Consider the following 24,358-nt stretch of genomic DNA (forward strand, 5'->3'; position numbering starts at 1 on the left):
ACATTTCTCATTATTCTGCGCATGATGTTTCTTTTGGTTGGTCGCGTCTTGCCCATTTTCACTTATTATAGATGCTACTACATTATTGGTAATTTTATGAAAGGCTTTCTAAGCAATAATGATAAAAATGAGAGAATGATATAATTTGAAACATAATAAAAGTAGCGCTTACTCTCACTGAGGGAATAGCGACATCGCTCTTTGTCGGAGTTAATTTTTTTGCGTGACCCCTATGCACTGACTAAACAGGCAAAAAAAAATTGCTGTCTGTCTGTCTTCACCTACTTGCACCAATAAGCATAGTGTATAACTAAATTTATATATAGGTTCAGTGATAGTCTCTTCTTTCAGTATGGTGATAATATTTTCGCTAATAGTTTTAGCAGAGCGTTCATGGTCCCCTCCGCTCAGACCGACGTACGCTAACGATTTGCGCGGAGCCACTCAGCGGAACGCTAATGCGCGTACGCACAACCCTCATATCGGCAGGGGAACGACGAACGCTGCCCACGCTCCGCTACGAAGCCGTTTGAGCGGAGCGTTAAGTGGGAGACACACGGGCCGATTCGGTGTCCGATCTGGCGTCCGACGCGCTGGAACGGCAGCCGGAACCGAGGCGTTTTGCCGCGCCGAAGCGCCAGATCGGATGGCCGGCGTGCGACAAACTGGACAGATTTTCACCGTCCGACGCGTCCGACAACCGCACCGTCGTTTGGCCGCAGCCAATGACAGCGCGCCTGGCATGTGACGTTCTCTGACGCTAGCTCCCTCCAGAGCACGGTGGAAGAATATTTTATTCTTACACCGTGCTCCAGAGAGGCGGTGCCGGCGGCCCGGTTTCTCGTCGCCTCTCTCTCTCTCTCTTTTTCCATGCCGGCTGCAACATCATTGCTACAATTCGTTTCTGGCACGCAATAGTTACCAATTCGGTAAAATTATCTCGAACCTGTGCCTGTTCTGCAAAGCAGCGCCTAGTACTAGCACTCAGCTACTTGCGAGATCGGCTGGGAGTCGCGATGCGACAGCATTTCGCAGGTAGACAGCACACACCGACTGTCTGAGTGAGGCTACTCGCTTAGCTTGCACGCTTGCCCTTCGCATCGACGGCGTCGAGTAATCCAAGTGTATTTAATTACGGGTAACCTACGTGTACAGTGTTAATCGTGTTGGCAAAAATAAGCGCACTTCGACGAGCTCGGACTGGATCGCAAGAGCCGTCGGCCATGGCGTCCGCGGAGCTAGGCCTACCGGCCCTATCGCTGGCTGTCGGCGGAGCCGTCAGTGGAGAACATACCACTGCGAAGTGTTTTGTCGCTCGCAAAGACGTAATTTTAGTCACAGTGTTCGCGTAAAGCGAAGCCACATTGCGCATGCAAAGTTGTTTATTTTGTATTTCTCGACGAGAATACGAAGTCTTGCGAGCGTACAAGCTGGGGCGCAAGATCTGGGCGGAACTTAGGATCCACTCGCTCATTCGAATGCCCGTCCCAGGTGCCCCGAATCGTCGTGTGCCGCATGCCGTAGGGAGCCTACATGCAAGCGCTTGCATGTAGGCTCCCTAGCAAGCAGGAGCGTGCGGCGCCGCACATCGGATCGGACGCCGAATCGTACCGTCTCCTGCTTATGCGGGGAAACGGAGAAGCGCGGATGGCGTCGGCAGCACCTCTGCGCGTTGCCTCGTTGGTGCTGCTACACTTTGTTTCTCTCTCTCTCGCTCTCATTTTCTCTTTCTCTCTCTCGAGCATAGCGCGCGACGCTCCGCGAGGTGGTTGCTAGGCAACGCACTGGTAGGCGGCACACATTGCGGCCGGCTTAAACAGCTCCGCTGTTTAAATAATAATATAATAATAATAGTTTAATTGACCTTATAAAATTGTAAACATTCGCTTACTAACGAAATAGACAAGCACGGTGTCCCACGCGCAGAGGTAAACATGAACACATCTAGCTCGATGACCGCGGAAACTCGCTGTGAAAACGCAGGAATGAAAGCGCGCCAGTCTCTGGAAGACGCGCTTATCAAACAAGCCAAATCAACGCAGTTCATGCAGAAAGTGGTGTGCGTGAAATGTTAGCGGAGCGGAGCGTAATCAACGCTCTGCTAAAGCTGTCTAATGAAACAAATGTGGCACTTTCGCCTGAGAGATGAACCTTTGATTGCGATAGTAAATTATTAAAACACTACATGAAAGTCCGCAGTTTTATTGGCCGTATGAATTGCAGTAAACAGTTGATTACTAATTAAATGAACAATCGCGGTGTCACGCGCACACGAACATTCGCTGTTACAACGATGGCGTGAAGACCACCGGCCTGGGCGAGCGAACGCTTTGGGCAGCCTCTCGCTTCAATGCGTATCCAATACTGGAGATTACGTGACCTCGGACACTTAGCGAGGGGAGACAGCGCACGTGAAGCAACCAGCCATCTCGACTCGCCCCGCGTTCGCACCCGCCGCAGATTAACTGGAAGGTACGGCGCGTGGCCCGCCTATGCGCTCCGCCGCGCGGATGGTCATACGCCGCCATGGCCGAGGTAGAGGAGGCAACGAGCGCTCGCCTTCCTCGCCTGCATTTGTTTTTACTCATTGCAGCAGCCACGTGGTTTGTTTTTTGCTGCAGTATGTAGGCTCGCGAAGCTATAGGGAGCATGCAGAAAGCTCCTACTACTTGATTTTGTGTTCGATCAGTTTTCACGTACAAGGAAACTTGTCTAGTGCACGATCACGTGGCGCCGGAACCTCCACGTGCTTGTTTCAGTTCCTGCACATTACTGTGCAGTGATGTGGGATGTTTAGCAGTATCACAAAGTGATGAACAGTCAAGGACGACTTGTTTTACGAAACGTAATGTAATTGTTTTCACGTTGCCTTGTATCATTTCTCGCATCACACGCCTCGGCCTCGTTCGCGTACGCGTACTTGCGCGGACGTCCAAAGGAGTCAGGCACAGTTACTGACTGAGAAGTCGAAGTCTAAGGTTCGTCCATCGGAGCGCATGACAGAACTCGCCGAAATAGCCACACCGACTGGGAGTGGGCCAGTGCCGTCAGCGCCTTCGAAGAGGTAGGGGCAGTATGGGAACGCTGGCATGATGAGCGGCATCAGAGCCAGCTGTAAAAGAAGACGACGACGAACGCGCGAGCAGTGGCACGAGCGTGTCTCTGTGACCACGTGTCTTTTTGTACCATCTCCGGTCACGCCGCCAGATTTTCCGCTTCATGAGCCATTTAATGCTTTTGCATTAATAAAGCGCTTATACGGGTGGTGTTTAAAATGTAAGAGATCAAACTGCTAGTCAAGCTTCGGTCGAAGGCCGGTCTGAAATCGAATGCGTGCTCTTGTGTGAGTGAAAACCGCAGACAACGGGAAGGATTGCTCGTAATAGTTTGTAGCATACGCTGTCGAAACGCTGATAGATAAAAGCATGGTCCCTCATTAAAGCAGTACATGATGGGGAAATAAGTCGCAGTTTCGCCCGAAAGGCAAATCATCGATGGCGATAGCAAATTAGTAGAGAGCTATACGAAACAAGGGTAGTAGTTTAGTGGGCTGTATAAAGTTATACACATTCGCTTACTAACCAAACAGACATGCACGGTGTCACACGCGCACAGGTTAACATGACCACATCTCGCTCGATGACCGCGGGAACTCGTTGTGAAAACGCCGGAATGAGAAAGTGCGCCAGCAGCAGCGGGAAAATTGACCTTCGCGCTGTCTCTCGTCTCGCTTCAACGCGAAATAAACGTCGAAAGCACAGCGCATACGAAGCTACCGGCACTCAGCGCATGCACTTTGTCCCCATCGCAGATCGCTTTGAAAATGAGGCCCGCGCGGGCGCGCACTTCGCCCACATCACAGATCGCTTTCAAGATACGGCGCCTGCGCGGCCACACTGTGAGCAGCAGCAAGCGGAGCAGAACGCACCACTTTCATCTCCCTCTCTGTCGCCTCGCTCCCCCGTGCCTCACGCGCGAAAGACCGCGCGCTTCCGAACTGGCTACCTCCCTCGCGTGCGCTACATTGAGCCGCGATTGCCGGCTCACCCTCGTACACTTTCCCTCGCACACACAGGGTACGGCACGCGGCGACGATTTTATCGCCATTGGACTACATAGCGAATCGTGGAAACGATTGAACAAAAGTGAAATGGTAGTTATACTAATTACGTTTACAGATGCTGTCAAAGTATGTGTGACGCCGGGTCGTATCGTGTACAGGATTAGATTGAAATCAGTCCTTAAACATATTAGCCATTCATTGGGAGCTGACTTGACGTTCCAGTGGGTTTTATGTGATCTCTGTTACATGCTATCTTTGTCACTTGAATCAAGGTCTTTCTTCGTTCTAGTTACCTCTATTTTCTGTTGAATATGTGTCTTCTGTCGCTTATTTTAATTTTTAGAACATATCGTTCTCCGGGAGAAGGAGCTGTCAGCGCTTCCTGAACGCGCCAACATCTACTAAATGTCAATAAAAACAGTGAGGTAACGCGCTTTTTATTTTCCCTAACCATCATGACGCTAATGTACTTTTGTGTGTTTTGCGGGCTGACGTAGAGCGCTTAAGCGGTGAGAATACCATTGCACATGTTTCGCGTGGAAGGATATTCAATTCGAGAATCTCAAACGGTCCATTTCATCCGCGGTAACTTGAGGTACTCTTTCACATGTGAAGTCGTATTCATAATTTAAAGGAAGACAAACATATATTGTCGTGGCAATACGTAATTTCTCATGGAAGATTCCAACATTCCTTCTAGATAGGAATCGTGCGAGCCAAACGCTGAATTTTTTTTTCTGCGATGGCCCGAGCGCATTCAAAATTTTTGCGCTCGTAGGTTTTCTGTGCACCCTGAATTACGTGAGCAGTGTTAGAAAAGCAACAGGTGACGCATTACGGAGTTGGTGTCAACGTGTGTCTATGCACAATTCACTTACCGCTCATACAACTTATCAAGATAGTGTGATTTCCCTCGCATTCTATGACTTCTGCGCTGCAGAGTGAACAAGGCAGCGCACATTTAATGAGCACGCTGAAACGGATCAATGCAGGAAGGAGAAAGCACAAGGTAGGCGCAGTAGCAGGCCCTTGTTTTTGGTAAGGAGTTATCTTGTTGCAGTATATGATTATTGTGGCATACTTTGGCGGCACATTTGCGCAAATGTGTGCACCGTTTAAAGGAGAGAGACGAGAAACTTCAATGTGAAAAAGGAGTAGAGGCTTCCCGGAGGAGCTTTCTCTGCGAAGTGCTACGTCGCGTATGGGAGAAAGAGAATAGGTTGTAAAAGAAAGGAGAATGAGAGCGAAGAAGACAATGATAAAACTTAGGTAACTGTACGTACTTACGTTCGCTGCGCACTGGCAAGAAAATCCCTGTTACACCTGCGATATCTGACCTCGGAACACCCGAAACTACTGCTGCAGCTATGGGCCGTATACAGAGGACGTATTCGACGACCATCACTGCCGGCGATAGTATCGCCTCGTAGGCATTAGTGCCGTCAGGCATGCGCGGATTGGTTGGTTGAGCAATATCGGATGAGCTGATTGGCTGTTTGAGCCCTACGTCACGCGAAGGCGATATTATCGCCGAGGCAATCCTCACAGAATACGTCCCCAGATTACTGCACTCTGCCTGGTCCGTTTCCCCTCCCAGCACAAGCACGATGGTGCCAAAAGTAAGAACGCAAGGTTTTCAATACTCGTGCATATCGGATATTTTGGATTTCGAATTCCGAGTATCATGTGGCCTTTGCAACGGCCGTTATCTGTGTAACCGCTAAGCGTAGAAATACAAGGTTTTCACTACTCGCGAGTTGCGGATACTGTTTCGAACAACGCGTGCAATTCGCAGCGGCTGTTATCTGAGCCTGGTGAGAAAACAGGCTGGAAGTATTGACATCGTAGAGTGCAGTACGTTCCTATACCAGCACTTCAGCAAACCCCGCAAGACAAATAGCAGACGACGCTGTAAAACGCGCACCGAATACTTTGCAGGAAATTTGAGATTGGATGCCGTAAGAAGTAAAGAAGAAACTGCATTACAGAGGGCTGCGTCACTGAGGACCAAGGAAGCGTAAACTCACAGAAATGAGGACGTATAATCCGGACAGTGTAATAGAAGTTGCGTCGGCCATTCCGATTGCACCACACTGGCCAGATGAAACTCCGCGAGAACAAACACCACCGAGGCCGAAGATTGCTGCCTGCTTTTATAGCGGCGAATTGTCGCAGTGTACGCGAAGCTCCAGGGGAGGCCATGTTTTAACTTTTTTCATATCCTCTCCGCAACGTCCAGACAGCGGCTACTGTTTACAAATCGTTCCTCGTTTTCTGCGACTCTTTATGGCTGCCGAAGGAAACACGCCGCGTGTAATATGTTTTACAACTCCAGCGCAAGGTCGCCTTTCTTTCGTGATGGTGGTAAATCTTGATACAAGTTTGTTGATGTAGAGAGCAAGCAAAACGTTCGACGCGTCTGGGACAGCAAGCCGGAGGAAACACGAAGGTTGAAGACGCAGCCACGTGAAAAGCCACCGAATGTGACGTTAGTAATAGTAACGCTGCAGCGCAAGGCAGTCCGCCAGCAAAGTAACGACAGGGAGAAAGCTGCAGACCGTATAGTTATAAATCTTGTTGCCACTTTTACGATGTCGGCAGCTGGCGCCGAGGGCGACATGAAAACATAAAGATTCGTTGTTTGATTTTTCTGCAAGCACATAATTTTGTTCTACAAAGTCTACACGAACGTCTTGGTAATAGAAGGTTGTTTCACAATTTTTATGTTGTCAATAAACAACAATGATTGCAGTGTTGACTATGTCAGCTATTTTTTTTTCACTTAATACAAGGGGGAGCTCGACTTAAAAGGAGGAGGACATTATGCGGCAACACAGGCATATCGTGATTTAATTGAGGCGCTAAAGTTGGTCTCAACACGAATGTGAACACGACAGGTTACGATGGAATTGAGCACGATAAAGTACAGACATAAATACATCAAATCCGGTTCACTGAGTTTGCTTAAAAAGGACACCGTAAGTGCCTGGAAGGGCATGCTAGCGTCCTTCCATTATGGCTTTGCATTAGGCTACATCCATGGAACAAATGGCATAGGTTATACAATACCATGTACTGGCGTTCCCACTCATCCATTAGTAGGGACCAATTAGTAGGGCTTAAAAGCACTCCTGCAGTATTCCTCAGTATGGTACACTCCCCACGAGATCATTATAGTCTGAATATTTTTCTGGCAGAACAATGTTGCTTAGTAATGAGTCATGTTATAAGGCCACTGAAATACGCACGCGACAAAATATGTTTATCCCGCATTAGTATATAAACTGTGGGAAAGCGTCCTATTAGGTGACGATTATATACTCTGAAAACGAAGTGCACAGACAGCACAATATCCACGACAAGGGTGCAGGCAGCACAGAAAAGGGGAAATAACGTAACCGGAAGCGTGAATTGAAGTTTTCCGGAACGTAAAACTGATCTCTAGTGGCTAGCTCGGCAAAGTTAGGTCTGTTTCGTAAGCGCAAATAAAATGGAGGCTGCGCTCCTCTGTACTTTAGTGCAGGGCAAATGAGCGCTAATTAATGTGGATACGAACATTTCTGATTATCCCCAAACCAGCTTCTAAAGAGCAAACTCGCATGATACCAGCAAACTAACGTCTGCGATTTATTTTATAACCTCCTTGCGTTGCCTTATTTGCTTGTGCGTGTCGAGTATAGCGCTCGTTATCTCTTTTTTATAGTCATACCGCTCAAGCCTTCGTACATGCTGTGGCATGTATTGCGACACAATATACACTCAGAAAAAGTGTTCACGGAGTCCTAAAGCTTCTTGTTATTTCTGTGTATTCCAGCGGGAGCGGTCAGAATTAACATTGATCGTGCCCGCTTTCAACTTCCTTCCTATTCCTTGCAGTTAAGTTGCCAGCAAGGTAACCGAAAGTGCGCGCATGCATGTAGCTAATTGAATTAGTGACCTTTTTCTGAGGAAAAATACAAAAACGCGGTCCTCGTCCCGACACCATTGGCTACGGTGGGAAGGGTTCAAATGCTAGAGCGACAGCGTTGAAGAAAGCGTAAGACTACCTTCAAAGGGACATCTGTTGTACCGTGTGAGACCTGCTCGTCGGCAGTTTGCTGCAGTATACTAAAAGGCCAGGCGCTACGCAGAAATTTAATGCAGCGTGACCACTTTCCTTTCGCCGCTAGCGAGGCTGCGCGACAAAAAGCCTCGAGACCCCGAGCTTTCGAAAAGCACCACATCTATTCAGGGTCGTCGGAGCGGGTGAAGCGCTCTCCGAGATGCGAACGCTCTTGACGTGTGCTAATGACTGCGCCCCGTTGTGTAAATATGCGCAGCGCGCTCTTTCAGTCTCATCACTCAGTCTCTGTAGCGCCGTTCCACTTCAGTGTCCGCTGAACTCGTGGACATCGCTCTGTGTGCTCCAGCGTGGTATTTGTATAGGCGTGTCACCTTTCGCTTCTTTGTCTTTTGTCTTTTGGTTACGTCTCCCATCGCAAGCATGGTCTTCTCGGCGCTTCCCCCCCCCTTCCCCCCCCCCCTTTTTTTTTTCTTCTTTCTAGCCTTCGTTCCAACGGTCAATTCCTTTAGCTTCCCATGAGTGTTCCCGCTGTTTTTGTCAGAATTTTCGACAGAACTGTCGTTTCATAAACGACGTTACCTTTTCATTATTCCGCCTGCTCCACAGCTGTTTGTAATTCTATGTTGTCTGTCACAAGCTTCATTTACTTCCTTCATCCTTTGGAAACTGTCGAAAAAGAAAGAACACGTGAGTTCTATGCTTTGCGAATATTGCAACGGGACAATCTTCTAACCTTAGCGCTTGTTTTCAATGTTTTAGTGCTGCTTGAGACGATCGATTACTTCCATCTAATCCAGTGTTGTACGGAACGGCGTTCCTGGAACTAGTTCCTTTTGGGAGGAACGCCACCGTTCCATTAAGGGAAGGTGGAACTGTAACGGTAACTCGTTAGGTTTACGAAGGAAGGGCAGAGGGAACGGCATTCCTTCTGTAAACGTTCTAAAATCACAAATAGGGAGCAGCGGGAGACTATCCTCGCCGGCGCGGACCTAGGAGACCCAGAGGGGTCTACTCGACCATGCCAGGCGAGTAGCTCTGGCCAGTGGAGTCTCGGAATAGGGACACACCCACCCGCTCCCAACACCCCTTTCCTTTCCTTTTCATTAAATAAAATGTTATTTTCTCTCTCTCTCTCTCTGTAAACGTTCCACGGCATTGAACAGACGCACGCACGTACGCAGCACATCATGCAACGCTGATGAGCGACCGCGTGAGGCGCAAAGAACTACCGCTTGCCTGTCACGTGACTGTGGTGCATTCTTTTGGTGAATTCTCCGCTATATTTTTTTATGACTAGGGTTCAAGATTGTCACGTGACGCTCCCTCCTGTAGACCATCAACATAAAGGCAGAGTTGGCTGCGGTGACCAAACCAGCCAGCGCAGATGTTGCCACCTCGTCCGCGCCCGAAGATTTCTTCTCGTTCGGCACCAAACCCTTCCAGCCGAGGAACAGGATGAGCTTTCGCGGTACCTGCTGGTACCAGTTGACTACCCGCTATCACAGATGAAGAACTTCGAGGGACTGTACCAACTTCTCCTCAAGTACAGCAGGGCAGTACCCTCAAGCAGTGGAACGGCTCTTCAACATTGCCAACGAAATGCTGACGAAGAAACGGGTTTGTCTGTCGGACACCAACATCGAGATGCAACTCTTGCTGAGTTCAAACAAGGGACTTTACTAATTGCGAACATGTATAGTGGACATTTTTTACGCTCATATTGCAATATTGCATATTGCATTCAATATTGCATATTGCATATTGCATATTGCATTCTGCAATCAGCCGACCACGATTGGTCAAAACATTTTCAGGCCACTCCCAACTTCGCCTGTCTGTCACGCGACGTCACGAAAACCGCGATAGCTCCCCATCTGATATAACGGGTACACACTGATTATGCATGACTAAACCGTACACAAGAAAAATTATTGTTGCCGATTGGACGCCTTTTCACCATTTGCCCTCTGATATTGGTCCAATGTTTTCGGGCTACGCCCACTTCGCCTGTCTGTCACATGACCTCACAGAACCGCGAAAACTGACTGCGTCAAAGTGAGGTGTACGCGGAAAAATGCATTAATATGCCGAACAAAGCTGAAAATTTTTCTGAATAGCCAGAGACTGCCCCATTCCGAAAGGAATAGACGATGGCTGCCCGCCGATCGCTCAGGCCCTCGGTACTCGCACCTGCCGGTGAGCATGTATTTATTTGCGCATGATAAACCTTTTTGCGTGGCAGTAAAACGTTATCGAGCCCTTTCGGCATGCATACGACATCGCTCCGCCAGCTCTTCCTTGCTGAGGATCTGATTTAGCGGTATTCTTATCCTTCTGTTGGACGCCGCCGCGATTTTCTACCAGCCACCGCAAGCTAAGTAAGGCGAAGCGGGACCAATCGGAGAAGCCGGCACCACCCTCTTCATGCAGTTATCTATCTTCACTGTGCTGACTCGGCCCCATCGAAACCCTTTCCCTTAGAGCGTGCTCCTCGTCTCTTGCCAGCCAATTAGATAAGAAAAACCGCTGAGTCTAGGCAATGTTATTGGTTTTGAAAGCGAAAAAAGGTGACCGCCTATAAACGAGGAGAGTGTTTGATTGGGTTGTTCAGACAATGCTGCTGGTCACCGCCCGTTGCTTGCGTCGGTGGTTACGAAAATTTTACGCCAGGAGTTTAGAATCAAAACAGTTTGGAATTATTTTACGTTATAGCGCCCCAGCATTCATTAAACGCCTATGTATTGTTCCTTTCGATGCGGTTTCTTGCGCAAGAAAGTTAATTATTTTGATACATGTGAGTAAATTTCTATATGCACATCTGAAGCGCAGGATCCTGACTGCGCATTTGAAGACCGAAGTGGAAGGCGCCATATGAGTTGCACTTGTAATAGACGAGCACCAAAGTTGCAGTTAGACATACCTGGAGTATGTGCGGTGCTCCGTGAACAAATTCGTCTAGGAGCTTTTCTTTGGATTCTTTTTATCTGCAGATAATCTGCTGTCGGCGACGTTCAAAATCATGTAATATACGTAGTTCGATGTGAGTTTTAAATCACTCACATTATTTCGCCTCAGGGTTATCCGACACTATATTTTAATTTAAAAAATCTAATGTAACGTTAATGTAACGACACGTTCCAATTTTCATAGTGTAACTGGAACGCGTTCCTTTCGCATTAAAGGAACTTGTAACGGGAACTCGTTTCAATATTGGGAAGGAACGAGGAACGAGCTTTTGTTCCTGTTTTTGAGGAACGTGTACAACACTGATCTAATCCTAGTGTTTCAGCGCTTGCTTGAGTAACAATTTCTAAATGGCTTTGGTCTTATATTCTTTATATTTCTGGTGCCTATGTGTCGCGCCAAAGCGATTTTGAGGGAACGAGCTTATAGCATTGTGTGATGCCTCGACGTACCGCAGAAGTTCCCGTCACAATAGCTGTTTACTGTTTTGATTCGAATCATTTTTCGACAAGCTGTTCGCTATATGTGACAGAGTGACAAGTACAAAAGGTAGGTACAATAGTTTCTCTGGTTCTTTTACGTATTCTATTTTAACTGGGTGAAGACAAGTACAAGCAGCAAACCATTTTTTTTTCGGAGCGTAGAAATCAGGAATCGGCTGAAAGCGCCTTTTTTTAAGGCGCTTTCAGCCGCACACGTACACGCAACAGCCACAAAATCAATGCCATCTACAGCGACTTCGACGACAAAAGTATTTGCGAATTGCGTGAAAACAGCAGAGGGACATCATAGAAGCAGAAGTACTTAAAACGCCACCGAAGGCCCAGTTCAAAAAAAACTACGCTGCCGTAACTTTATTCGAATGAAGGAGATCAATTGAAATAGTTAGTAGATTTTTATGGCACAAGGGCAACTGGTGGCCAAAGAGCGCCAAACACAGGGTTGATGGTCGACTCAGGTTAGAGCAATTAAAATAGCTTTTGTCCAAGCGGAACTCCAATACTGATGTTTAAATAGATTTCAGATGCATGAGTTCTTTGATAAGGCAACGGCTTAACCGATATGAATGAAATTGAAATATATATTTACAGAAATACGTTCATATTTCAGCGGCTTCCTTACTGGAGTATAAATATGAAGCAGGACATCAAACATATCACAAAAATTCACAACTTAGTAGAATTTCAGATTACAAACAAAGCTTCCGTTATGCTGCTTTATTATAAAACAAAAGATATCAAAATGTTGCAGGCTGTGCTCAATAAGTGCATAAAGAGGACAAAACGGACATTTCGCAGCACAGCGTGCCTGTATGCAAAAAATTGTATTTTCAGGAAAAAAACATATTGACAAGAACGCGTTAGCTGCTTCGAAGGAACTAGAACCTTAGATGCCGAGACTTCGTTTTTAATGCTATAGCATTATAGGAGGACGATCGACATTCGCTTTGGAGGTATCCAACAGAAAATATGCGCTGATACCGAAGACAGTACCGTCTAGCACAGCGTGTCAAAGCATTAGCTGTTACAAGGAAAGAATGTGACAAACTGGCACGTGGCACAGGCGCCAGACGTTTCAGAGAGTGACGTTGGCACTCTAGAAGCATGCGTGCGATCATGGCCTAATGGTTAGAGACAGAGGTTCGATTGCACCATCGGGCCACGCTTTTATTTATGACAGTACAGGCAGCTCACTTTTGAGGTATCTAAGAGAACAATCGAAGTGTGTTGATCGTACGCGATGTAGTGCGCCGCAATGTACACAAAATTGCAAGTTTGTACGAGGTATAGAAACGTCACTTTCATTAATGAGAGTGCACAGGGACGTACGCGCATGAAGCTGTCACGAGGTAACAATCAAAGTATTTGTTTGTGTTCTCTTAGGGTTATCGGTGCTAAGTTATGGCCTGGTTTTATTTTACCATTGTGATCTTCACCCCTTCCGTTAGGAAAGCTTGAGATCACAGTCTGAAATCACAAGAGGAAGGGGTGAAGAAGGCGTTAGTTACTGCACACTATTTCAAGAACAACATAGTATTTTGACATTCGCACCAGCTTTTTATAAATATTTGTTTTACATTCAAGGTACAATATATATACGTTGCAGAGGAGAAGCGCAATAAAAGAATGTAGCTATTACGCAACGACCACGCTCTAAATAAAAGTAGCAGTACGTAAAATAGACAGCGTAATACAATGAAAGGAGCGATGCATTAGTACTTAACCATTCACTACCGGAACCAAGCTTAATCGCGCAAAGCAACGGACAACACTAAGCGGCCGCGGTAGCAGCACGCTGACGAAGAAAATAAACCAAAATGTAATATCGTTTGGGCTATAGCAAGGAATTCGTGCTCTGCTTCCTCTCTGAATCGCGGCACAAGACGTTTGGTTTCACCCACATCCAAAATGTTGAACCATGTGATCTTAATTTACCAGGTCCATTCCCATATTTCTTCGCCAGATGGGCCGCACTCAGTTAGGTAGTGTGACGTCAGTATAGCGCAGTGCGTGGGCGCAAATCGGTCGAAAAGCTCGAGGGCGGGGAGCAGCTAAAGTGAACGGACTTACCCGGCGAACATTGCGTATAGTGGCTGAGCAGGAGCTGAGAAGAAAACGCACCCAAGACGACGCAGCACAGGAAGCTCGGATAGCAGTGCGCTTCTGCGATTCGCGAAGAATGGTACTGCGGGAGCGCGATCGGCGCGAGATGGGTATCTGTGAAAGGGAAAGTGGACGCCCCCCCCCCCCCCCCCCCCCTCTTTCTTCTTTACAATGATTCCTGCTATCCCATATCTCTCCAGCATCCCGTCGCTTCACGATCACTCCCTCTCTTCTACTTACTACGCGCAGACAAACGAAGTTTTTCGGGAAACGAGAGAAACGAACAAAGCCACCACAAAAAAAAAAAAAAAAAAAAAAAAAAGAACGGAATTGACTCTATAACGACGGGAAAACGATATCGCTGTATTCAATTCGATACGCTCCGTTGGGAAGCGGTTCGCAAAAAGAGCGAGAGAAAAAGGAAAAAGCAAAGGAAACGACGGCGAAGAAGGCGAGATCACGAAAAGCGCCGCCCCAGATCCGCCGGTGCACTTTTCGGCGCGGAACGGACGCCGAGAGTGCACTTCCGACGGGAACGTGGGTGAACAGCGTCGGAACGCATTCAACGAGACCCGAGGGACAGCAACACAGGAAAGCCCCCCCTCCCCCTTTTGTCCTCTGGGTTCCAGGAAGCACTTGGCAGCGTTCGAAAATGCGAACAGGTTTGCCCATTGTAAGCCTAAATTTGGAGGAGTAGAAGAGGACAAGCAGATACGTCCTACTAGATAGGCTCAGGGGAACGGGGCAATATTTCGTCATACTTCACAAAATGTATGTATGTATGTATGTATGTATGTATGTATGTATGTATGTATGTATGTATGTATGTATGTATGTATGTATGTATGTATGTATGTATGTATGTATGTATGTATGTATGTATGTATGTATGTATGTATGTATGTATGTATGTATGTATGTATGTATGTATGTATGTATGTATGTATGTATGTATGTATGTATGTATGTATGTATGTATGTATGTATGTATGTATGTATGTATGTATGTATGTATGTATGTATGTATGTATGTATGTATGTATGTATGTATGTATGTATGTATGTATGTATGTATGTATGTATGTATGTATGTATGTATGTATGTATGTATGTATGTATGTATGTATGTATGTATGTATGTATGTATGTATGTATGTATGTATGTATGTATAAATACACACCACGTGTTCCCGCGAAGACTTTAGGCAATCTTTAAATATCGCTTGTGGCGGATCGTACAATCTAGTCCTAAAAAATAAATTAAGGGGTTTTACGTGCCAAAACCACGATCTGATTATGAGGCACGCCGTAGCGGGGGACTCCGGAAAATTTCGACCACCTGGGGTTCTTTAGCGTGCACCCAAAACTAAGTACACGGGTGTTTTCGCATTTCGCCCCCATCGAAATGCGGTCGCCGTAGCCGGGATTCGATAACGCGACCTCGTGCTCAGCAGCCCAACACCATAGCCACTGCGCAACCACGGCGGGTGTAATGTAGTCCTCGAGCTGGTCTACTCGAAGAGGCAGACATAGCGCGAAAGGTCGAAATACATAATCAACTAATTAACAAAAACTTACCTTACGGCACAAATTGCAATTTACAAAATTTTAGCCGTGGTGTTTGCAACGCCGATCGACTTCGAACCAATTATCAGGATGGCATCAATTTCGAAATATTGATTACCGAGCTTGGCGGTCCAGTGATTTTTGTGCTTCAGTACATAAAACGGCGTTTTGTTCAAAAGGTAAATGGAACGACAGTGCATTTTTACCGCATGTTTGATGGCGCATATCTCTGAAAATGGTGTCATCCACAGAATTCTTTTCAAGTTGACATGTCTTGCAGTCTCACCGGGCACAATTTGTAAATTGCTATATGCGCATTAGGGAAATTAGTGTAAATCTTATTTAGTGAATTTATGTTAATTAGTCGATCAGGCATTTAGATTTCTCGTACAAGTATTGCCCGCTTCTTCAAGTAGATTGTGCTACCTGCATCAGGCGATATTGAAAAATTGCTTAAAGTCTTCGCTGAAACACCTTGCGTATGCGCGTATATATAATCTTAGTAGAGAACTTAGTTCATTGTAGGCTACGCAACCCACGGAACGAGGGAAGTGCGCATCACTGTTGCGGTACCTTCATTTACGTTCCCCTCAGATGAAGCTTATCTGAAAAATGTTTTACTGAAAATATGTCTTCTCTTGGTGTTTGAATGTGCCATGATCGTGGCACATTGAAGCACCACCAAAAGAAATGTCTTCAATTAAACACTATTCAAATAAGCTTCCGTGATCGTGGCAGATTCAAAACATGCTGTGAACTGTCTTAGGTCACTGGGGATATTACACAGTACATGTTACCTGTACACTTTATTTTGCGGTCACGCGTGTAGGATAGAATTCATTTCCTAAATCACGGCATTATCCGGGCGTTGTCCAGCAGGCATTCTTGGAAACTTGAGCCACTCGACGTTTTGCTTTCTTTACCTTCTTGATGAAGCGTAACACAGAAGCCTCCCCAGAGAGAGAGGGAGAGAGAAGGTATAGGGGGAAGGTATGGAGGTCAAGCATGATGAACTCGGTTGGCTACCCTGCACTGTGAAAAGGAGAAAAGGGATTGAAAGATCACATAGTAGCACATAAGCTCACAGTATACACGGACACACAAGCCAATGAAGTGTTCGTCGCTCAGTAAATCAGAAGTGGCCATACAGTCTGGGGCATCACAAGAAGCGCAGCAGCGCTTTTGTGGCTTTGGGCATCGCAGACGCAAGATGTCGCTAGAACAACTACGGGGGTTGTGTAACTGCGTTTTATTTTTTAAATAGCAATCGTACGGATGCTCAAGGCGCGTTCTCGCCGTCGGCGTCGCCGCCGCCGTGATGTCACAGTATCGACCCGCGCATGTCACGGCCCGCGCGTACACGGCTAGGTATACAGAGAGGCACAGTGTGTTTGGCTGCGAAAACGATAAAGTCAAGTGCATGTACCATCACGCTCCGCTCAATCGATTCTGCAGCTAAGCCAGGACAGCGTTGTGACTTCTGCTGCTAGTATGAGCGTTGTGCGCATACACATCATCTTTCCTGCTGAACAGCTTTGTGCACACTACACTATGGTGTATGCATTGATCTGAGCGCAACGAACAGTAAACGTCAAGCAGCTGAACACACCCATTATGGAACAATATGCAGAGCCGCTCAATCACAGCGTACCACATAGAACAACCTAGAGCTTGCACCCTCAGCCGTAAACGTTTTCTTGGGCCCTGGATCCAAGAAAAAAGAAACACTAGAATCATTTGTTGCAAGCAGTAAAGCCACCTTCTGATCAATAAGAGCAGGGGACACTTTGTCGTAAGCACTCTACAATGATCCCCGAAATTTAAAAGTTGAGTGTCAAAGTTGCCGCAAAACTTAACTTTTTCAGTATCGCGACTTAGGTGTTGCCTAAACTTCTGCAATAGCCTGTAAACTGAAACAGTGTTATTGCGGTAGCCAATTGGTCTGAAATGGAAGCTTTCCAGGATACTGGAAATGTGTGTTGAAATCTAGGTAGCGCTGTATGTTTACTGAATTCTGTACTGTACTGCGCGAAATGTACACCGGTGTACAAGGTGGGGAAAAAAAGGTGAGACATGAGAGGAAAAAGCGCAGTTGGTATGAACCAACTTGCCTGCAAAAACGTACTTCTTACGCATACTTATAGTTCCGCAGGCTTTTTCCTTTGTCAAATGAAGAAGCCGCAGGCAGCTAAACTGCCATCTTGCCTCTCGTGTCTGTCCCTATATTACCGCGCTTTGCGGTGTACATTTACCGCAGTAAACTACAGAACTTCGTATGAACCAAATAGCTTGCCAAAAAGTATGTTTCCTGTATGTTAGGTTTAGTTTTAAAATTTATTTTGTATGGTTTTGTTGTGACGGAACTCTGAGCTTTCGTTCGGACTACTTACACAAAGGCTTTCGCCTACAGGAAGTATTCACGTGACGTCACAAACGCCATATTATTGTCCTATTCATAGGTCCTACTGTGCTGCTGGAGATAATGGAATTGAGATAACGCGTAGCAAATCACCGCGATGGATGTGCAACAAAATGACGGCCTAGATGAGGCCAGTGCAAACCTATTACTATATTAACCAAATATAGGCGTGAATTTGTGGGACAAAGAAGCATATCGTAAAAATAATTAGAGAAGACAATGAAAAAGAAAACGGAAGGGGTGCCCTTTCGTTGAATTTCACTCTGTTCTGCGCTCACCTCCTTCGTTCAAAAAGAGGCATAGGAACATGTGTTCGAAGCAGGGGCCCGTGGAATGTGCACCTTTTGACTCATTTTGGCTCGCATTGACGTGCAGACGAAGAAAACAAGCTCGATATTCAGGTCTTGAATTTTCCATCTCGAAGGTGAATGACGGGGAGCGTGATCGATCACTGAATGTTGAAGGCATTGAAATCAGGAGGAATCATCAACACGGAAAAAAGGTGTGCCAGGTGGTTGCTGGTTTTTCATTTGTTCCCATCAGCGCGGCAATGCTCTCGTGCTTTCTGACACGTAGCGCTTATCGTCTCCTTTTATCGCGTTGCGCAGGCGGTGTTGGAGCCAGCGAGCACCATCGAGGACACCCGAATCGATTTCGCGAGGTGTTTCGAGCATCGACGCTGCCTCGCTTATCCCATCGGCTTACGGCAGGTTCTTTGAACCGAGTGCACTGAAGACAAGCTGAAAGGTAAACAGGTCGCGCATGAAATGTTTCTTTCCTAGCGTTTTACAGGATCAAAAAAAAAAAAAAAAAAGACAGTCTGGAAGAATAAAAGTATCCAGGGGCCTTATAACGGAAAATTTTCCCCAATCTGTTTTTATTCCAATCTCCTGACGTCCAATTTACGCAAGCATCGGGCGGTAACCCGCAGCGTTGTTCGAAAAGCCCAATCGAACGCTCTCCTAGATTATAGGCGGTCACTTTTGTTTCCTTTCAAAGCGAATAGAATTGCCTACATTGAGCGGTTTTTCTTATCCGATTGGCTGAAAAGAGGAGAGGAGCACGCTCAAGTGAAGAGGGTTTCGATGGGGATGAGCCAGCGCAGTCAAAGTAGATAACCGGATGAGGAGGGTGGTGCATGCCGGCGTCTGCGATTGGTCCGCTTCCCCTTGCTCAGCTTATGGGGGCTGGTCGAAAATCGCGGCGGCGTGCAACGGTAGGTTAAAAATGCCGCTAAAACGGATCCTCAGCAAGGAATAGTTGGTTGAGCGATGTGCTCTACGTCCCGAAAGGGCTCGATAACATTATACTGCCAAGCAAAAACATTTGTTATGCGCAAATAAATGCATGCTCACCGGCAGCTCCGAGTAGCCAGTGCCAGAGCGATCGGCGGGCAGCCATCTTCTATTCCTTTCGGATCGGGTCCACCTCCGGCTATTGAGAATAAAATAAAGTATTGTTCGGCATATTAATGCATCTTTGATGCGTACACGTCACTTTGACGTGGTGAGATTTTCGAGTTTTCTGGCGTCGCGTGACAGACAGCCGAAGTGGGCGCAGCTCGACAACTTTTGACCAGTAGCAGAGGGCTGACGGCGAAAAAGGCGTCGAATCAGAAGTAATTATATTCTTTTTGTTTCGTTTAATTGTGCATTATCAGTGTGCCCATATCAGATGGGGCATTCTCGTGGTTGTCGTGACGTTGCGTGACAGACAGGCGAAGCGGGGGTGCTCCGTAATTTTTTTGGCCAGTCGTGAAGGGATGATTGCAGACTTGCAATTGAAAGAATAGTTTAGAATACCTTTACGTCAAAGCTCCCCAGGTGTTATTTCGCCACCTGGACCAGGTTGGTTACAATGCCTGCATGATAGTGGTTCCTTCATGCGTCGGCGTTCTTGTTGGCCTTCCGAAATCTAGTGTATCTCTGTGCGCGCATGCTTTATTTACTTGAGACACCTCGTTTTCCTTTTAAATGAACGTGAAACATGGAGAGCTTGGCCACAGAAATTACGAGGCGAGAGCAAGTGCTCGTGGATTCATCTTTGTGCGGTATGATTAACTAAAGAGTGCTGAACTCCAGCTTGCAATTACGGATTGAATAATAATTAGGTATCTGCTGGTATAAGCGTGGTGATAGCGGGATAATCATCAGCCGGTTTCTTCTATGTTTTATTTTTCGGACAAAAGTGGTGCAAAACAATAACGTTTCTTGCTAGTTATCGTTGTCTAGAGCGCCACACGATGTCAGTAGAGTGTACTTATTCTAGTTCACTCTAGATGTCAGTAGCCGAGTTGTTACTCTCGGATTGGATACGTCTGCTCGTATAGAGGAACATTTCTGGGCTAATACTTCAATGATAAGCCAAACCTTAGTAGCGATAGCAAATTTACAAAGGCTTTTCTTGAGTTTAGGTTGTCGATGCTCAAGTCGATGGAAAGAGAGGGGGGAAACATTTACTCGAAAAAAACTTTGACGGCAATTGCACGAGAAATTGTAATGCATAGCTGACTAATTCACTAAACTTCAGTAATTAAGTTTCTAACTAATTACCTTACGGCACATATAACAATTTAGAAATTGTTCCCGGGGAGTTCGCAAGGCCCCTTGGAACGAATTCTTAGGATAACAACAGTCTTGACATAATAATTCGCCAACTTTGAGAATAAATACACTGGTGATCCAGTTACTTTTGTGCTTCAATGCAGAAAACGGCGTTTTGTTTCATAAAGATGTGGAACGACAGTGCATTTTTACTGCAAGTTTGATGGCTCATATCTCGAAAATGGTGTAATCCAGAAAATTCTTTTCAAGTGGATATGCCTTTCAGTCTTACAGGTTACAATTTGTGAATTGCAAAGTGTGCCGTAAGGTAATTAGTTAAACTTAATTCGTGAATTTTTGTTAATTAGTTGATTACAGATCGATTTCTCGCGCAAGTAATGTCTCCTCTTCGAGGGGACCAGCTCATGGACTGGAATGGTGCAATCTGCCACAGGCGAGTTTAGAGATTGCTTAAGATCTTCGCAGAAACACCTGGTATAAAGTGACTGTGCTGATGGCGTGGCTGCAGTGCAGTGTTGCTCATGAGAGTCCCGTGGAAGTAAAAGACTGATTGTAACCGAGTACGGAGTTCTAAAAAATCAGCCACTCGAGCAGTAGCACAATGAAATCCATGGCCAGCATAAGCATCACTGAGTACCCAAGAAAATGTAACAATGACAGTCATTGATCTGCCTATCAGAGCATAATTTTTCTAACCTGAGCAGGAAAGTTGCATAAAATGTCTATGACATCGCAAAGTGCACATGACAACCGTACATGCTACCTTCTTTGGGTATCATAGTGTACGCGTGTGGCTAATTGTTCTTTTATTATTATTTTAGCTTCTAACCTTGCTCTGTGTATTCCGCAGTAATATTTTCGTATCAACGAGAACAAAATAGGATAATCACCTTGTAGAAGTATGACAGGTTTTGTTTCATTTTTAAAGCTTATTACGCCGTGCATTTCAGTCACTTTGACATTAAGGAAAAATAAATCTATAGACGAATGACTACGATAACAGTGTCGGTGCCGGCGACTGACAGGCAGTTTTTATGAATGCTTCGTGATCTCGGGCTGTTGTCCTTCCCCAGCAGCGCCAGAAGGAAACGAACCAATCACGCGTCGAAAGCAATCACCCCACCCCCTCCCCCCTCCTCCGGTTTTTTTTTTTCGCAAAACGCGTCTTCGCCTTGGCCATACATATACCCGCTCGTCCGTTGATCTAATTAGGAACACGAGCCAAGCCAATTACATTCCCTGGGAAACCGAAGCGCGCTCCTCTAAATGAGAAGGATCCGCGCGGTGCGGGAAGGCAGAAAACTTGCACTACTCTCGTCGGAAGGCAGCGGTCGACGCGGCGTGCATCGCGCAAATGAAATAAGTTTCTCCTCCAGTTGCTGGCGAGGCGACAGTCTCTACTTTTGACGACACTTCTTTTAGACAAGCACGAGTTTCATGCCCGCTGCTTGAACTAACTGAAGTGCGACCTATCTTTGCCTTTATCGCGAGTCAAAGTGTTTCATAAGGCCGTGCTTTCTGGCTCGAGGCAAAGCGAAATGTCGAGCACGTAGTAATAATCTGATTAACGATGTCCGCGCTTCGCATTTCGTAACCCTTGAATGTTTGGGCTGCTTTTCTTCGAAGCAAGTGAGTTGTGAAAGGGCTCTTAGCACTGTGATTGCGTATATAGGGTGTGTTTTCTTTTAGCCGTACCATATTTAAAAAATTTCCTGTGGCAGGTAGCACAATTCTAACGCAGAGAAGAGGGAGCGATGCGTGAAATGCAGGATGTACGGTTCTCGTTTGTCATGTTTTTTGTGGACGCATTTAAATATTAGTTTTCTAATCAAATCCAAAATTTTCAAAATGCTGCTTTTCATTATCTAGTTGAATACTAAATGTTTTTATGCACAAGCAACTAGAGGATGGAGCAGAAAAGATAAAAAAGATAAAATAACGCTCAGTTTAAACATTCTGGGGCCGTGTAAGGTATTTTACAAATAAAAAAATTAAGACATATGTAGTACAGCTTACAAGTGTTGGCAAAAGAATGTACTTGATCTCAAATGCACGTACTTTTCGTCTATATACATCTCGCACCCTGACTTCACGTGAACACATGGCAAGTAAGAGGTAAACGCAGTTGTAGCGACCGCGAAAACAGTGGAAAAAAATAACTGAAACAATATATTCAAATGGCCTAACGTATGCAAATAAACTGATCAGTTAGAAAGCTGAACTGAATATGCTTTTGTGAGTGAATTATAAACAATATCTAATTATTCAGCACGTGGCATGCATATTATTAGCAATGTAAAGTTTTCTTGGTAATGAAAGAAAACAAGGCATCAGAACTATCCAAAGAATGATAATCGCATTAAAATATCGCATTTGTCTTCAACACAGGCGTTATTATTTCATGTCCAAGTCCGTTAGATTGGCAGCTTGTAGATGAGCTAAGAGTAAAGGGGCACTAATCAAAACGTCATTAATAGAGAAAGGAAACGGGCCAAGAGTAGATGGGGGTAGAATATTTAACTGGTAACATGCTGAATATAAAGCTGCCACACCACGCACTCTGCCATAGTGACACAAACATATCGAGAGAAAGCAGCTTCGCATGAAATACGCACAAGAAATCTCGACTTGTGCAATGGTAACGTTTGGGTTACCACCGTAGATGACCAAGTCGGTGGTTACAGCATGTTTTTCGTCCCCGCAGTGACAAATGCTTCGTGACTGCAGTGACGAAGCCTTTTTTCCCCGCCCTGGTAGCTCAGTGGCTATGACGTTGCTCTGCTGAGCGCGAGGTTGCAGGTTCGTATCCGGCCGTGATGGACGCATTACGATGGGGCGCAATGTAGTCCGATGGGTGTAGAATTCAAAAGCGCTCGTGTACCGTGCGTTGGGTGTAAGTTAAAGAACCCCAGCTGGTTAAAATTACTACGGCGCTCCTCACGTCGCGTTTTTTTTTTTCACGTAACACCTCAGAATTTAATTAAAGACGCATTCTTCCTTAGCTCACTGCTGTCTATTGCACAAAGAAGGATTAATACTGGCACATGCTCACTCGGTAGCCACCACCTGTTTTAAAGTTGCGTCACAGGTTTGCAACGTTATAGAACATTATAGAACATTTGACTCGCAGCACGAAGCTATAGATGGATTCGCCATGTTTCGCGTCCCTGCACTTCGAGGTGTCGTATAATTCGTGATCACTCTGCAGTCGATTAGCCTCCTGGTGAGCTCAGATGGTAGAGCGACCGCCCCGAAAAGCGTTGGCTCCGTGTTCGATCTCCGCACCATGACGAGTATTATTTATTTATAGTATTTATTTCATCCCCAATCGAAACACTGCAAGATCTCTACGACCAGCAGAGCATTTCGAAACTTTAAAAGACACGCGTATCGACAACAGTGGGGAAGTTTGGTTCGCTTGATCATAGGACATTGATTACAACACTTGCCCCAGTGCCACGTTATTAAAAAATAATATAAATATTAGCCAGCTTCACACACTTAACGTCGCGAAGACTGATGAAACAGCGGAGCTGGTGGCTTACACTAGCTTTTACTTACCTTTTACTTCGCTATAACTTGGCTTTTAACTTAGCTCTCTCTTAGCTCTTTCAACTTGGGTTTTGCTTAGCGGGTGTTAGTTGCCGAGACGCAGCTTCTCTCTCTCTAAAGTGGGATCTCCAAACCTCCTCCGTCGCTTTGCTTCAGCAGCCCTTGCTCGGAATTCCGGATCTCCACGTAGTCGTTGAAGCCGCTCCCGAGTAGCATCACACCGCCGTTGGCGCCGTGCCTCTTCTTCGGGAGAAAGCTGCTACTTCGTCCTAGCCATGCTCACGGCAGAATGACGCCACCGCTAGCGCACGCTCTCTTCAGATCAGGAGAAGCCTGCACGTCATGGTTACGTCATCACTTCTCTCGTTCTTAAAGGGGCCCTGAACCACCCCTCGGGCTTGGTGAAATAACATAGTCCGCGGGTAGCGCACGCAGCTGTGAACGTCTCAGCCAAGTTCTGCTGTGGTACGCGGTCCGTGGAGCTCGCAAGCGGAGCGCGAAGTCACCTTTCTCTCAAACGCTCTCGTTTCAAAAACCCCGTGATCCTCGATCTTTTATGTGTGC

At 46.1% G+C, this 24,358-nt stretch overlaps 1 protein-coding gene across 1 annotated transcript in view; it reads right to left on the reverse strand.

The window, feature by feature from the left end:
- LOC119455134 (AF4/FMR2 family member lilli) overlaps positions 1 to 24,358 on the reverse strand; it is a 243,752-nt gene that overhangs the window by 94,581 nt on the left and 124,813 nt on the right. The gene's annotated exons all lie outside the window — the stretch shown is intronic.

The sequence above is a fragment of the Dermacentor silvarum genome, chromosome 6 (assembly GCF_013339745.2).
Source record: "Dermacentor silvarum isolate Dsil-2018 chromosome 6, BIME_Dsil_1.4, whole genome shotgun sequence".
Lineage (NCBI taxonomy): Eukaryota > Metazoa > Arthropoda > Arachnida > Ixodida > Ixodidae > Dermacentor > Dermacentor silvarum.